At 49.7% G+C, this 15,361-nt stretch overlaps 1 long non-coding RNA gene across 1 annotated transcript in view; it reads right to left on the minus strand.

The window, feature by feature from the left end:
• Window positions 1–230: 230 nt before the first annotated feature.
• The window catches only part of LOC139237821 (uncharacterized), a 42,526-nt gene continuing 27,395 nt past the window's right edge, over window positions 231–15,361 (minus strand). The window contains exon 3 of the long non-coding RNA XR_011588525.1: window positions 231–395. This is a non-coding gene — a long non-coding RNA (uncharacterized lncRNA). The remainder of the gene's footprint in view (window positions 396–15,361) is intronic.

The following is a 15,361-nucleotide window of genomic DNA, read 5'->3' on the forward strand; positions in this document are numbered from 1 at the left end:
GAGAGCATGCAGAAACCAAGCGCAGGCAGCGGAAGGAGCGTGCGGCAAACCTGTCCCACCCACCCTTTCCTTCAACCACTGTCTGTCCCACCTGTGACAGAGACTGTAATTCCCGCATTGGACTGTACAGCCACCCGAGAACTCACTTTTGGAGTGGAAGCAAGTCTTTGTCGACTCCGGGGGACTGCCCAAAAAGAAGAAGAAAAAATAATTGCAATAAGATGTCTTTATTCTTGTACTCAAATCCTCTTGTAAATGCGCCTCACCCACCACAAAACTGAGACAATTATTAGGCAGTTAGGTGACTAACTGAGAACAAACGACCTCTTTTCTCACCTACTATCGCTTCCAATGATGATATCAGGTGTTGCTGCATCAGACAGTAGGTGAGCAAGCTTGAAAAAATAGAAATGATTTAATGCAAGAAGCTTTGCGCAACCACAAGACCCAAAAATACTTTCAAGAACTTTACATCTTGAACAGAATCGCCCCGTCCCACCCCTGTCTCAGCCTATCTGCTGCTGAAACTCTTGCCTTTGCTTTTGCTCCCATCAGACTTGACTATTCCAATGCTCCATCTTCTATCATCCATAAACTTCCATTCATCCAAAAACTCTTCTGTCCATGTCCTAACTCGCACCAAGTGCTGCTCACCTGACACCCCTGTGCTCGCTGACCTACATTGGCTCCCGGTCCGGCAACACCTCAATGTTGAAGTGTTCCTCCACACGTGCAACTCCCTCCATGGCCCTCGCCCCTCCCTACCTCTGCAACCTCCTCCACACCTGCGCTCCTCCAACTCTGGACTCTTGTGCATCCCCCAGCATTGGCGGAAGTGCCTTCAGTTGCCTAGGCCCTAAGTTCTGAAATTGTCTCCCTCAACCGCTCTACTTCTCTCTCCTCTTTTAAGACGCTCCTTAAAACCTACCTGCTTTTGGTCACCTCTCAGTCATCTAATATCACTCGGTCCGTGAATTGTCTTGGGACGTTTCATTATGTTAAAGATGCCGACTTAAGTTATTGTTATTGAGAATCGAAAGTCGCATTATTCATGAGTTAAAAGCCAAGCTTTGACATCACTTCATCACTAATTCTTGAGATAACGCATCCTTCCTTCTGCCCTTCACAACCTCAGGTATGTCTCGCATTTCGGGCAGTGACCCTTCCCCTAGGATTCTTGATAAAAAGTTAATTCAAAACTCGCTCTGTGAACAGCTTGAGGTGGGATAACTGAGGGCATAGATACACTACATAGAATCACAGAATGGTTACAGCACAGAAGGAGGCCATTCAGCCCATCGAGCCCGTGCCGGTTCCCTGCAAGAGCACTTCAGCCAGTCCCACTACCCGCCCCCCCCCCCGCCCTTTCTCCGTAGCCCTGAAAATTCTTTAACTTGAGGTACTTATCCAACTCCCTTTTGAAAGCCGTGATTAAGTCTGCCTCCACCACCCTCTCAGGCAGTGCGTTCCAGACCCTAACCACTCACTGCCATTACCCTAGGGATACCTCATCCCTTGGGCATCAGGCACTCTCCAGTACGTCGCCCATTCTTCATCTGTGACGTTGGACATGGCTATTTGACCATGGCAGTATCACATCCAATCCTATCTTCACCTGTCCTCCACTCACAGCAACGCTGGCTGATTCTTCCTCTCCTATTTCCGTGAGGCAGGGGGCAGGGAGGGGGTGGCGGTTAAGGATAGTCGTAGTGTGCCCATACCGTTTCCATAGCTGAGAGAATCCTAGAATCATACAAATATGTGGCACAGAAGGAGGCCATTCAAACCATTGTGTTCATGCCGGCCGACATCCAGCCTAATCCCACTTTCCAGCTCTCGGTCCGTAGCCCTGTAGGTTATGACACTTCAAATGCGCATCCAAGTACTTTTTAAATGCGATGAGGGTTTCTGCCTCTACCACCCTTTCAGGCAGTGAGTTCCAGACCCCCACCACTCTCTGGGTGAAGAAAGTTCTCCTCAAATCCTCTCAAACCTTCTACCAATTACCACAACAGTGACTACACTGCAAAAGTACTTAATTGTCTGTAAAGCGCTTTGAGATGTCCGGTGGGCATGAAAGGCGCTGTATAAATCCAAGTCTTTCTTTCTTTCTTAAATCTAAGCCCCTGCTTATTGACCCCTCTGCTAAGGGAAATAGGTCCTTCCTATCCACTCTATCTAGGCCCCTCATAATTTAATACACCTCAATCAAGTCTCCCCTCAGCCTCCTCTTTCCAAAGAAAACGACCCCAGCTTATCCAATCTTTCCCTCCTAGATATACTCTTCATGTGGAAGCAGTGGGTGTTAAAGAGATCAAACAGAGTTTTAGTGTCAATAATTTATCTCGATATCAACTCAATTGATCATTGTCACATTCCTCTCCCGTGCAGTCACAGCCCAAGTATTGCTCATGGTCTCACTCACTTCTGAGGAAACCTCTTACTAACCTCTCGCTGGAGGTGCCAGGTTTGAATCTCCAGACTTTGGAAAATAGGTCAGTGTCTTTACAGCTAACACTTGGTCCCTCAGATCTGCTGGAGTGGTTCCCATTGCCTGCAGAGGAATTCTCCACAGCACTTTTTTTCCCTAATTGGGCGTAGAGTTTTATACCTGGTTTAAAAAAAATTTACGTTTATATAGCGCCTTTCATGACCACCGAATGTCTCAAAGCACTTTACAGTCAATGAAGTACTTTTGTTTTTGAAGTGCAGTCACTATGGTAATGTGGGAATCGCGGCAGCCAATTAGTGCACAGCAAGCTCCCACAAACAGCAATGTGATAATGACTAGATAATCTGCTTTTTTGTTATGTTGATTGAGGGATAAATATTGGCCCCAGGATACCAGGGATAACGCCCCTGCTCTTCTTCGAAATAGTGTCGTGGGATGGTTACGTCCACTTGAGAGAGCAGACGGGGCCTTGGTTTAACATCACATCCGAAAGACGGCACCTCCGACAGTGCAGCACTCCCTCAGCACTGCACTGGGAGTGTCGGCCTAGATTTATGTGCTCAAGTCCCTGGAGTGGGACTTAAACCCACAACCTTCTGACTAAAGGGCGAGAGTGCTACCCACTGAGCCACAGTTGTATATAAGTAACAATGCATGCCACCCAAGTACCAGGCAATGACCATCTCCAACAAGTGAGAGTCTAACCACCTGCCCTTGACATTCAATGGCATTACCATCGCTGAATCTCTCCCCCCCCCCCCCCCCCACCATCAAAATCCTGGGGGACTGGGTCATCATTGACGAGAAACTTAATTGGACTACTAGCCTCTCAAGGGCGATTAGGGATGGGCAATAAATGCTGGCCTTGCCAACGATGCCCACATCCCAGTAATTAATTTACAAAAATTGTCTCTCCCAGGAGATTTCCTGGCTGGGGAGAGTGGTGCAGTATTGATGGTTCTGCCTAACAGTTCGTAAACTCGTGCGCACATTTTTCTTTTATTCGGTCATGCCCATCCCTAATTGCCCTCAAGAAGGTGAGCCGCCTTCTTAAACAGTATCGGGCAGTTAAGAGTCAACCACATTGCTGGGGGCCTGGAGTAATATATAGGCCCAGACCAGGTAAGGACGGCAGATTTCTTCCCTAAAGGACATCAGTGAACTGGAAGGCTTTTTACGACAATCCGGTAGTTTCATAGTCACCTACTGATACTAGCTTTTTTTATTCCCGATTTATTCAATAACTGAATTTAAATTCCCCAGCTGCCCTGGTGGGATTTTGAACACATATCTCTGGATCACTAGGCCAGGGCTCTGGATTACTATCCAGTAACGTAACCACTGTGCTACCCCTGATATGTGGAACGTTGAGAATGCTGTCGAACCCAGATGATGAATTAAACCAGTCACGCCACAAACTGCAGTCACTGCACCAATAACATCCATCCTATTTCAATGTTGGAGGGTTTTTACACTTTGCCTTCAGAGTGTGAGAGTGCGAGGGGGAGGACCGTCTCAATATCTCATTGCTGAGAGTTTCTTTATAACTAATCTAACACTGAGCCAACGCAGCTCACCCTTAGAATGAGTGCGAACACACAGTCAAACCATTACACCGTCTATTCTCACTATAAGTCCCTGGGAATTGAGCATTGCGGTTTATAACAATGTGGGTGATATGCCTGAATATAGAGTAGCACCTTCCCTTGCCCTATAGCCTAGTGGTTAAAGACACCACCCAGGGCTGTACTGAGACATCGAGACCAGAAGATGCCAGGTTCAGTCCCTGGTCTGTGCTGCTAGTTCATCGCAGGATAAGAAATTGTAATGTATGCACATGTGAGTATGCTCACAGGTTTGTAGAGCTGTTGAGTTGGGAGTGGCTTAGCTAGTCACGTGATGATCACAAAACTCAATAAAACCCCAGCCAGTTGGGTTCGGGGGATCCACGATATGGCAGGTGGTTGCGGGCCTGGTGGATGAACTGGTAATGTGTAGTGTGATTGTTAAACCTTTGCTAATAAACCGACTAGTTCTTAATAGCAATGTGTTGCTATGAATTCTTAAGCAAAGAACCCATGAAGCAAATACATTACAGAAATGGAAGACATTTCTGCATTTCTATAGCACCTTCCACGACCTCAGGACAGCCCAAAGCACTTTGCACCCAATGAAGTACTTTATGGAGTGTAGTCGCTGTTGTAATGTAGGAAACGTGGCAGCCAATTTGCGCACAGCAAGCTCCCAGACAACAGCAATGAGATAATGACCTGTTTTGGTGACGTCGGCTGAGGGATAATTATTGGCCCAGGACACCGGGGAGAACGCCCTCCGAAATAGTGGCCGTGGGACCTTTGACGTCCATAGAAACATAGAAACATAGAAAATAGGTGCAGGAGTAGGCCATTCGGCCCTTCGAGCCTGCACCGCCATTCAATGAGTTCATGGCTGAACATGCAACTTCAGTACCCCATTCCTGCTTTCTCTCCATATCCCCTGATCCCTTTAGCCGTAAGGGTCACATCTAACTCCCTTTTGAATATATCTAACGAACTGACCTCAACAACTTTCTGTGGTAGAGAATTCCACAGGTTCACAATTCTCTGAGTGAAGAAGTTTCTCCTCATCTCAGTCCTAAATGGCTTACCCCTGATCCTTAGACTGTGACCCCTCTGGTTCTGGACTTCCCCCAACGTCGGGAACATCCTTCCTAAATCTAACCTGTCCAATCCCGTCAGAGAGGGGGCCAAACGGGGTCCTCGGTTCAACGCCTCATCCCAAAAGAGGGTGGCCACTTTGGGTGAGGAAGTAGAGGGCAGCCAATGTCCCTGGGCGATAACATGAAAATAAAAAAAAAATTAAATCCACTTCAGTCACAAAGGCAACCCTGCAACGGATGTTCTGACCTTCATGGTACTGAGTTGTGAAGAAATCCATTGTGTGGAAAGCTTCCTCACATTTGAAGAGGATGTACTGCTGACTCAACGACGTTACTGTGGCCAGGCTTCCCACTATAAATAGGCCCCAGGTGGCAAGCAGCACTCGCTGACTGGACTTCGCTGCATTGCCTCTGCTTCTCCATTGGACAAGAGTGTCTCGTGATCAACCCCTTTGCTTCAAAAGGCCATCCCTGTTCAAAGCAGCCCCGCTGGATTTGGCGGTGCCACAAAGTGGTGGCACGCACGCTCCGACCCGCAGTTCTCTCCACGGCAACCGTGCCACCACGAGCAGACCCTTAGCTGTGTCAGCTGTGGCTCAGTGGGCAGCACTCTCACCTCCAGAGACTTGAGCACATAAATCTAGGCTGACACTCCCAGGGCAGTGCTGAGGGAGCGCTGCACTGTCGGTGATGCCGTCTTTTGGATGAGACGTTAAACCGAGGCCCCGTCTGCTCTCTCAGGTGGATGTAAAAGATCTCACGACACTATTTCGAAGAAGGGCAAGGGAGTTATCCCCGGTGTCCTGGCCAATATTTATCCCCCAACCAATATAACAAAAGCAGATTACCCTACATTGCTGTTTGTGGGAGCTTGCTGTGTGCAAATTGGCTGCTGCGTTTCGCACATTACAACAGTGACTACACTCCAAAAGTACTTCATTGGCTGTAAAGCACTTTGAGACGCCCATTGATCGTGAAAGGCGCTATATAAATGCAAGTCTTTCTTTAGCAACGACCAGACTCCTTTTCATCCGCAAAGTAGAGAAAGCCCCCGGCCCCCAGCCCCCCTCCAAACACACTCACCTGCGGCCCTTCCCGATTGTCAATGAGCTGTGGGGGTTGCCAATCCTCCAGGAATGCGCTGACATCTCCAGGCCACGGCTGTGAGCAAACCCGGGAGAAAAATCATAGGGGCGTTCAAAAAAAATGATGCTTTTGCAAATAATTCCTTTGAACACTTTTGTTTCCTGACATTGGAAATGAGCTTGACTGACAGTCAAGCGTCGTCCAATCAGGGAACGAAGAGTCTATTCGCTTTCCGATTGGCCGTGAGGATGGGCGTGTCAGGCGATCAATGGGGGGCTGGCGGAGGTGAGAGGTCATGTGATGAAACCTCCAGGAATATGTCCAACCAGAGATGGTGACCCTAATGAGCTGTGCCTCATGCACATGATAAGCGCTCACAATCATTCCCCCACGATATTTGCCTGCTGACTCAGGGCTGGGGGGGGAGGGGGGTGTTGGGGGGCCGTGAAAGGAACTACACACCAGTGGCAAAGTCATCACCGCATTAAAAACAACAAGTTTCGCATTTATATAGCACCTTTCACGACCACTGGAAGTCTCAAAGCACTTTACAGCCAATGAAGTACTTTTGGAGTGTAGTCACTGTGGTAATGTGGGAAGCTCCCACAAACAGCAATGTGATAATGACTAGATAATCAGTTATGTTGATTGAGGGATAAATATTGGCCAGGACACCAGGGATAACTCCCCTTGCTGTTTTTCAAAATAGTGCCATGGGATCTTTTACATCCACCTGAGAGAGCAGACGGTTTAACATCTCAACTGAAAGACAGCACCTCCGACAGTGCAGCACTCCCTCAGCACTGCACTGGGAATGTTAGCCTGGATTTATGTGCTCAAGCCCTTGGAGTGGGACTGGAACCCACAACCTTCTGACTCAGAGGTGAGTGTGCTGACCACTGAGCCACAGTTGACACTCATTACCTTATTCCCGCCAATTTCCTTTACTTCATTCTCTGGTTGGAACACATCGCGCTCACTTCAGGCTCGCGGAACTTGACATCACTGTGCTTTATTCTGCAAAGGATTATGGGCGAGGCCCGATCTCCTCAGACCGGTAGTTTCTCTGTAAAGCCCTGTTGCGTCATTCTCATTCAACACATGTATTTATATGCTGGGTTTCTGTAGGTGGTGTGGGCTAAATTAGGCTGCAGATATGGGAAGTTACACACAGCCGTGAATTCTTTGAGAAACTGTGTTCTTTTTTAATACATATATATTCCACAAGTGAGGAAAAGTATGAGCGATGAAATCATAGAGTTATTCAATGAACCCATGTGCCCACTTCCTGTGTGGTCTGGTGTTTATAGTGAGGGTACACAACAACAGGACTGTGGCTGGGGCAAACATTATCCATACAGACGTGTCAACTGCAGAATTCATGAGTCTGGGAGCACACGGCCACCATGACTGGACCACCAGACGTTGGATACCTCATCCTGCCGCTAGACCAACAGGGGCCGCCTCCTCTACCAACTGTTGCTACTAGGTCACCATTGATTGGTACACGGAGGAGCGGGAAGGTCGGGGCGGATGAACGGCGAGGGATCGTGGCGAAGGTGCGGCGAATGTTTGTGGCGAGTGAGGGTACGGGGCCCAGAAGAGGCGAGGGGCCCAGGGGGCAGCACGGGCCCAGCCCACACTGCGATATGTGTACGCGCACTAGGTCCGTGCAGCAGAGCTGGTCTCCAGTCGTCCTGGTTAACCCTTGCCACTGGACCAAGACCTAGCTCTGTCAAGCCCGTGTGGTGGCTGGTGTGCAACGGCCACCCCACGTTAAAAAAATCCACGCACAGGCATCTTCCACCCCTGGAGTTCAGAACTGAAACGTCGGGTCCTTCATTGAAACGTCTGTGAACCCATGTGGAAGCAAGTCATCCTCGTTCGAGGGACCGCCGATGATGATGCTGATGATTGACTGGACTCTTCCCATGCCGTGCTCCCACCCCTTCCCCGCGACCACCCCACAACGGACGTTTGCTATGCCCACACGCCCATCCTTTGCCCTAAATGTCAGCCATGGTTCAATGGATAGCGCTCTTGCCTCTGAGTCAGAAGGTTGTGGGTTCATAGTCCCACTCCAGGGACTTGAGCCCCCACCCAAAAATCTAAATTGATGCTCCTCTTCTGCACTAACAATGAGTTCTCAGGTTACTGATGAGTCCAGTGCGGAGCTCTGAGTAGTATGCAGTACTGAGGGAATGCTGCACTGTCAGAGGTGCCACTCCAAAAGTACTCTCTAGGTTAAGAAGTTTCTCCTGAATTCCTTCTTAGATTTATTAGTCACGACCTTATATTTGTAGATTAGAATCACAGAAATTTACAGCATGGAAGGAGGCCATTCGGCCCATCGGTCCGCGACGGCCGACAAAGAGTCTATCCAGCCTAATCCCACTTTCCAGCTCTTGGTCCGTAACCCTGTAGGTTACGGCACTTCAAGTGTACATCCAAGTACTTTTTAAATGTGGTGAGGGTTTCTGCCTCTACCACCCTTTCAGGCAGTGAGTTCCAGACCCCCACCACCCTCTGGGTGAAAACATTTCTCCTCAAATCCTTCTACCAACTACTTTAAATCTCTGCCCCTGGTTATTGGCCACTCTGCGACGGGAAATAGGCCCTTCCTATCCACTCTATCCAGGCCCCTCATAATGTTCTACACCTCAATCAAGTCTCCCCTCAGCCTCCTCTGTTGCAATGAAAATATCCTCCAGTTCTGGACTCCTCCACAAGGCTATTCTCTGGAGCTGTGGCTCCATATCAGCATGGTATCCCAAACCACCCACTGAGCACTGGTATAATGCGCTGGTCCTGTCAGTTCAGGCAACGAGCAGGCCACAGGCCTATTGAATCTGCCCTTTAGGTGTCTTGAGAGTTCTGGGGGTATCTCTCAATACTGCCCAGCCAGAGTTTCAAGGACTGTTGCTGTGTGTTGCATGCTACACATCTTTACATAGGATTACACAGGATTACATCGGATAAACGGCACAGAAACAGGCCATTCGGCCCAACCAGTCCATGCCGGCGTTTATGCTCCACTCGAGCCTCATCTAACTCTATCAGCATAACCCTCTATTCCCTTCTCCCTCATACGCTTGTCTAGCCTCCCCATAAATGCATCTATACTATTCGCTTCAACACTCCCTGTGGGAGCAAGTTCCCCATTCTCACCACTCTCTGGGTGAAGAAGATTTTTCTGAATTCCCTATTGGATTTCTTGGTGACTATCTTATATCGATGGCTTCTAGTTATGCTCTTCCCCACAAGTGGAAACATTCTCTCTGTATCCACTCGATCAAAACCTTTCATAATTTTAAAGACCTCTATTAGGTCACCCCTCAGCCTTCTCTTTTTTCTATAGAGAAACGAGACCCAGCCTGTTCATCCTTTCACCCTGGAAAGAGGCACGATCATGGAGGTCTTGGGGTAGGAGGGTCTGCAGGAGACCACAAGGAAGAGCCTACAGAGGCTGCGGAGAAGAAGCTGATAAGGGGCACCTCTTAAATGCCAAATCATCATCATAGGCAGTCCCTCAGAATCGAGGAAGACTTGCTTCCACTCTTAGCATAAGTCCTTAGGTGGCTGAACAGTCCAATACGAGAACCACAGTCCCTGTTACTGGTGGGACAGACAGTGGTTGAGGGAAGGGGCGGGTGGGACTGGTTTGCCGCACGCTCTTTCCGTTGCCTGCGCTTGATTTCTGCACGCTCTCGGCGATGAGACTCAGGTGCTCAGCGCCCTCCCGGATGCACTTCCTCCACTTTGGGCGGTCTTTGGCCAGGGACTCCCAGGTGTCGGTGGGGATGTTGCACTTTATCAAATATGGCCCCTGCGTTAGCAGTCCTGTTTAAAGCTTCGCGTGCCCACTGCAAAAATCTCTCCACCTTCAATCTCCTAAGCCACTCACCGCACATTCCTGTCACTTGTTAAAACATGTTCTCAAACCTTAGCTACAACTCTCTCTGTACACAGCTTCAGTGTAGCCAGATTGTTGATGGCAAGTCACGCAGTGTGTGAATTGTCTAGTCTTTGCTGCCAGCGTGCGTCCCCTTTGTCACAGTATGCATTCTCGGCCTGCCGTTAGGCTTCTTCGAGGGAGTCAAGGGCACGAGAGGTGGCTGTGGGTTTACACGTGCAGACGACCCTCTTGGGATAGGACAAGCACAGAAGCTAGGCCATTCAGCCCATTGGGCCTGTGCCGACTGTGATGTGAGATGGACCTACAGCCAGTTGGGCAGGCATTGAGAGCAGTGGTGGAGTGTCAGCCTCGATTAAACTCTAGGCTGACACTCCCAGTGCAATGCTGAGGGAGTGTTGCACTGTCGGAGGTGGCGTCCTTTGGATGAGGCATTAAACCCAGGCCCCGTCCGCTCTCTCACATGGCTGTAAAAGATCCCACGGCACTATTGGAAGAGCAGGGGGAGTCCTGACCAATATTTATCCCTCAATCAACATAACAAAAAAACAGATTATCTGCCTATTATCGCATTGCTGTCACATTGCCAGAAAAGCGTTTTCGGATGTCATGAAAGGCGCTATATAAATGCAAGTCTTTTTTCTTTTGTATCGAAAACCCCACAATCACCGCCATCGTAACCAACACTCCAGGGTTCATTGAAAAATGACAGCATGCAATCGTAGGGTGATACCCCACAAAAGGAGGCCATTCGGCCCATCGTTACTGTGCCGGGTCTATGGTCCGGTCATCCAATTAATCCCACCCCCCCACCCCGCTCTTTCCCAAATAGCCCTGTACATTTTTTCCCTTTACGGGTACGGTAGCATAGTGGTTATGTCACTGGACTAGTAATCCAGAAGCCTGGACTAATGATCCAAGACATGAGTTCAAATCCCACTGCGGCAGCTGGGGAATTTAAATTCAGTTCAACTAGGAATGAAAATGCTAATATTAGTAATAGTGACCATGATTGTCAAAAAAAAAACAACTGGTTCACTAATGTCCTTCAGGGAAGGAAATCTGCTGCCCTTACCCAGTCTGGCCTATATGTGACTCCAGACCCACAGCAATGTGATTGACTCTTAACTACCCCTCTGAAATGGACCAGCGAGACACTCAGTTGTGTCAAACTGCTCTGACAAAGGGCAATTAAGGGATGGGCAATAAATACCAGCCTTGCCAGCGACACCCAGATTCCTGTGATCGAATAAATATATATTTTTTAATCCAATTGAATGTTACTCATGAAATGTGGATGCTGGGACAATCGGTGCTCTCGAAACTGAGGTCGATAGGTTCCTGTTGGGTACGGGTATGGAGGGATTGTGTGGGAACAAAGGCAGGTAAGTGGGGGTTGAGACACAGATCAGGAACGATGGACCGAATGGCCTCCGTCTTGTGGTGTACGATTCCATGCTGTCATTTTTCAATGAACCCTTTCTATATAAAATAAAAAAGAATTGCATTTATATAGCGCCTTTCATGATGTCCCAAAGCGCTTTACAGGCCAGTGAACAGCAAGTGAAGCTGGAGTTGGACATTCGATGTCAGATTCACGCCCAGAACACTTTTTTCCCCCTTAAATGCATCCCTTCAGGAAGTAAAGCCCACTGTCGAATTGAAAAATCGCAGGAGCCACACTCAAAGGCACAAACAGCCGCCGGGGCTGAATAACCGGTTAATCTCTTTTAAGTGCCGTCAATTATGAGAGGCGTGTTTGGCCACGACAGCAGGAGAACTCCCTGTTCTTCCAGCAGTGCCAGGGCAGCTATCAAACGTCCACTCGCACCATGGGAACACGCAGTGCTAGGCTGCCTTGGTACAATTTCCATCCTGCGAGCATTCTGTTTTCCTTGACAACATCATGAAAGCATTAAAAGCTCGAAGCTTTTGCTGCAGGATTTTTTTTTTCCTTCTCTGTTCCTGTTTATCTGGGGGAGGGTTTAAACGCGAGTCACCGCTTTGCTCTGTTGACACTGTCGCCCTGGCGACGGGTTTCTGTTATCCCAGTAAAGAAACATCGCGCCCTCTTGCTTTCCTGCCTCAGCCCAGCGAGGCAAAAACTGGTTTGCGGCGATTGTGGATTGCACGGGGGAAGAGTCTGGCATGGGTTCCGGGCCCCACTGACTATCTATCCCTGCAGTTGTGTGAAAATACCGGTCATACCTCAGGGCTGCTGTTGGAAGAGGAGCCTGAACCCATATCACACACACACACACACGCACACATTGTGGACTGGGTTAAAGGTTGTGGAGATCTCACTGTAACAATTCGTGAGCCACCTACGCCCTCCCAAAGCCCCCCAAAACATTTTACAGCCAATGAAGTGCTTTTTTCCCCCTGGAAGTGTAGTCACTGTTGTAATGTGGGAAACGCAGCAGACAATTTTGCGCACAGCAAGCTCCCACAGACAGCAATGTGATAACAACCAGTTCATCTGTTTTCGCCATGTGTGGTCGAGGGATAAATATTGGCCCCAGGGCACCGGGGATAACTCCCCCTGCTCTTCTTCGAAGTAGTGCCGCGGGATCTTTTACGTCTGCCTGAAAGAGCAGACGGGGCCTGGGTTTAACGTCTCATCCGAGAGACGACAACTCCGACAGTGCAGCGCTCCCTCAGTACTGCCCCTCCGACAGTGCTGCACTCCCTCAGTACTGCCCCTCCGACAGTGCTGCACTCCCTCAGTACTGCCCCTCCGACAGTGCAGCTCTTCCTCAGTACTGCCTCTCCGACAGTATGGCACTCCCTCAGTACTGTCCCTCTGACAGTGCGGCGCTCTCTCAGCACTGCCCCTCCGACACTGCAGTGCTCCCTCAGCACTGCCCCTCCGACAGTGTGACGCTCCCTCAGCACTGCCTCTCCGACAGTGCGACGCTCCCTCAGCACTGCCCCACCGACAGTGCGGCGCTCCCTCAGCACTGCCCCTCTGACAGTACGGCGCTCCCTCAGCACTGCACTGGAGTGTCAGCCTGGATTTTTGTGCTCCAGTCTCTGGAGTGGGACTTGAACTCACGACCTTCTGACTGATAACGATTTTCCGACACTTGGTACTGTCTGACTTTTGTATGTCACATCATCAGCTTCTGAGCATTCACACACCCCACCGAGCTAAAAGGTTAACAATTCTCTTGAAGCCAGAACAGCTGAGAGCAGAACAAGCTGCAGGAGTGAGCCAATCACCTCTCTGACAGTTAAAAAGAAAAGAATGGACTTGCATTTATACAGCGCCTCTCACGACCCCAGGACACTTTCAGAAACAAGGGTAGAAGCTCCTTGATCCCAGTATTTACAGGGATTCCCGGGAGTGTGTCAGTATTTACAGGAGATCTCCGGGAGTATGACAGCATTTACAGGGGGTCCCCGGGAGAGTGTCAGTATTTACAGGAGATCTCCGGGAGCGTGTCAGTATTTACTTGGGATCCCCGGGAGTGTGTCAGTATTTATAGGGAATCCCTGGGAGTGTGTCAGTATTTACTTGGGATCCCCGGGAGTGTGTCAGTATTTACAGGAGGTCCCCGGGAGTGTGTCAATATTTACAGGGGGTCCCCGGGAGTGTGTCAGTATTTACAGGGGATCCCCGGGAGTGTGTCAGTATTTACTTGAGGTCCCCGGGAGTGTGTCAGTATTTACAGGAGTTCCCCGGGAGTGTGTCAGTATTTACAGGAGGTCCCCGGGAGTGTGTCAGTATTTACAGGGGATTCTCGGGAGTGTGTCAGTATTTACAGGGGGTCCCCGGGAGTGTGTCAGTATTTACAGGGAATCCCCCGGGAGTGTGTCAGTATTTACAGGGGGTCCCCGGGAGTGTGTCAGTATTTATAGGGGGTCCCCAGGAATGTGTCAGTATTTACAGGTGGTCCCTGGGTTTGTGTCAGTATTCACAGAGGTCACCGGGTGTGTGTCAGTATTTACAGGGGATCCCCTGGAGTGTGTCAGTATTTACAGAGGTTCCTGAGACTGTGTCAGTATTTACAGGGCGTCCCCAGGAGTGTGTCAGTATTTACAGAAGTTCCCGGGAGTGTGTCAGTATTTACAGGGGATCCCCGGGAGTGTGTCAGTATTTGCAGGAGGTCCCCGGGAGTGCGTCAGTATTTACTTGAGGTCCCCGGGAGTGTGTCAGTATTTACAGGAGGTCCCCGGGAGTGTGTCAGTATTTACAGGGGATTCTCGGGAGTGTGTCAGTATTTACAGGGGGTCCCCGGGAGTGTGTCAGTATTTACAGGGAATCCCCCGGGAGTGTGTCAGTATTTACAGGGGGCCCCGGGAATGTGTCAGTATTTATAGGGGGTCCCCAGGAATGTGTCAGTATTTACAGGTGGTCCCTGGGTATGTATCAGTATTCACAGAGGTCACCGGGTGTGTGTCAGTATTTACAGGGGATCCCCTGGAGTGTGTCAGTATTTACAGAGGTTCCTGAGAGTGTGTCAGTATTTACAGGGCGTCCCCAGGATTGTGTCAGTATTTACAGAAGTTCCCGGGAGTGTGTCAGTATTTACAGGGCGTCCCCAGGATTGTGTCAGTATTTACAGAAGTTCCCGGGAGTGTGTCAGTATTTACAGGGGATCCCCGGGAGTGTGTCAGTATTTGCAGGAGGTCCCCGGGAGTGTGTCAGTATTTACAGGGGGTCCCCGGGAGTGTGTCAGTATTTACAGGGGGTACCCGGGAGTGCGTCAGTATTTGCAGGAGGTCCCCGGGAGTCCCCGGGAGTGTGTCAGTATTTACAGGGGGTCCCCGGGAGTGTGTCATTATTTACAGAGGTTCCTGAGAGTGTGTCAGTATTTACAGGGCGTCCCCAGGAGTGTGTCAGTATTTACAGAGGTTCCCGGGAGTGTGTCAGTATTTACAGGGGATCCCCGGGAGTGTGTCAGTATTTGCGGGAGGTCCCCGGGAGTGTGTCAGTATTTACATGGGGTCCCCGGGAATGTTTCAGTATTTACAGGGGGTCCCCGGGAGTGTGTCAGTATTTACAGGGGCTCCCCGGGAGTGTGTCAGTATTTACAGGGGGTCCCCGGGAGTGTGTCATTATTTACATGGGGTCCCCGGGAATGTTTCAGTATTTACAGGGGGTCCCCGGGAGTGTGTCAGTATTGACAGGGGCTCCCCGGGAGTGTGTCAGTATTTACAGGGGGTCATCGGGAGTGTGCCATTATTTAAATGGGGTCACCCGAATGTTTCAGTATTTACAGGGGTCCCCGGGAATGTGTCAGTATTT

This window comes from Pristiophorus japonicus, chromosome 24 (genome assembly GCF_044704955.1).
Source record: "Pristiophorus japonicus isolate sPriJap1 chromosome 24, sPriJap1.hap1, whole genome shotgun sequence".
Taxonomy (NCBI): Eukaryota; Metazoa; Chordata; class Chondrichthyes; family Pristiophoridae; genus Pristiophorus; species Pristiophorus japonicus.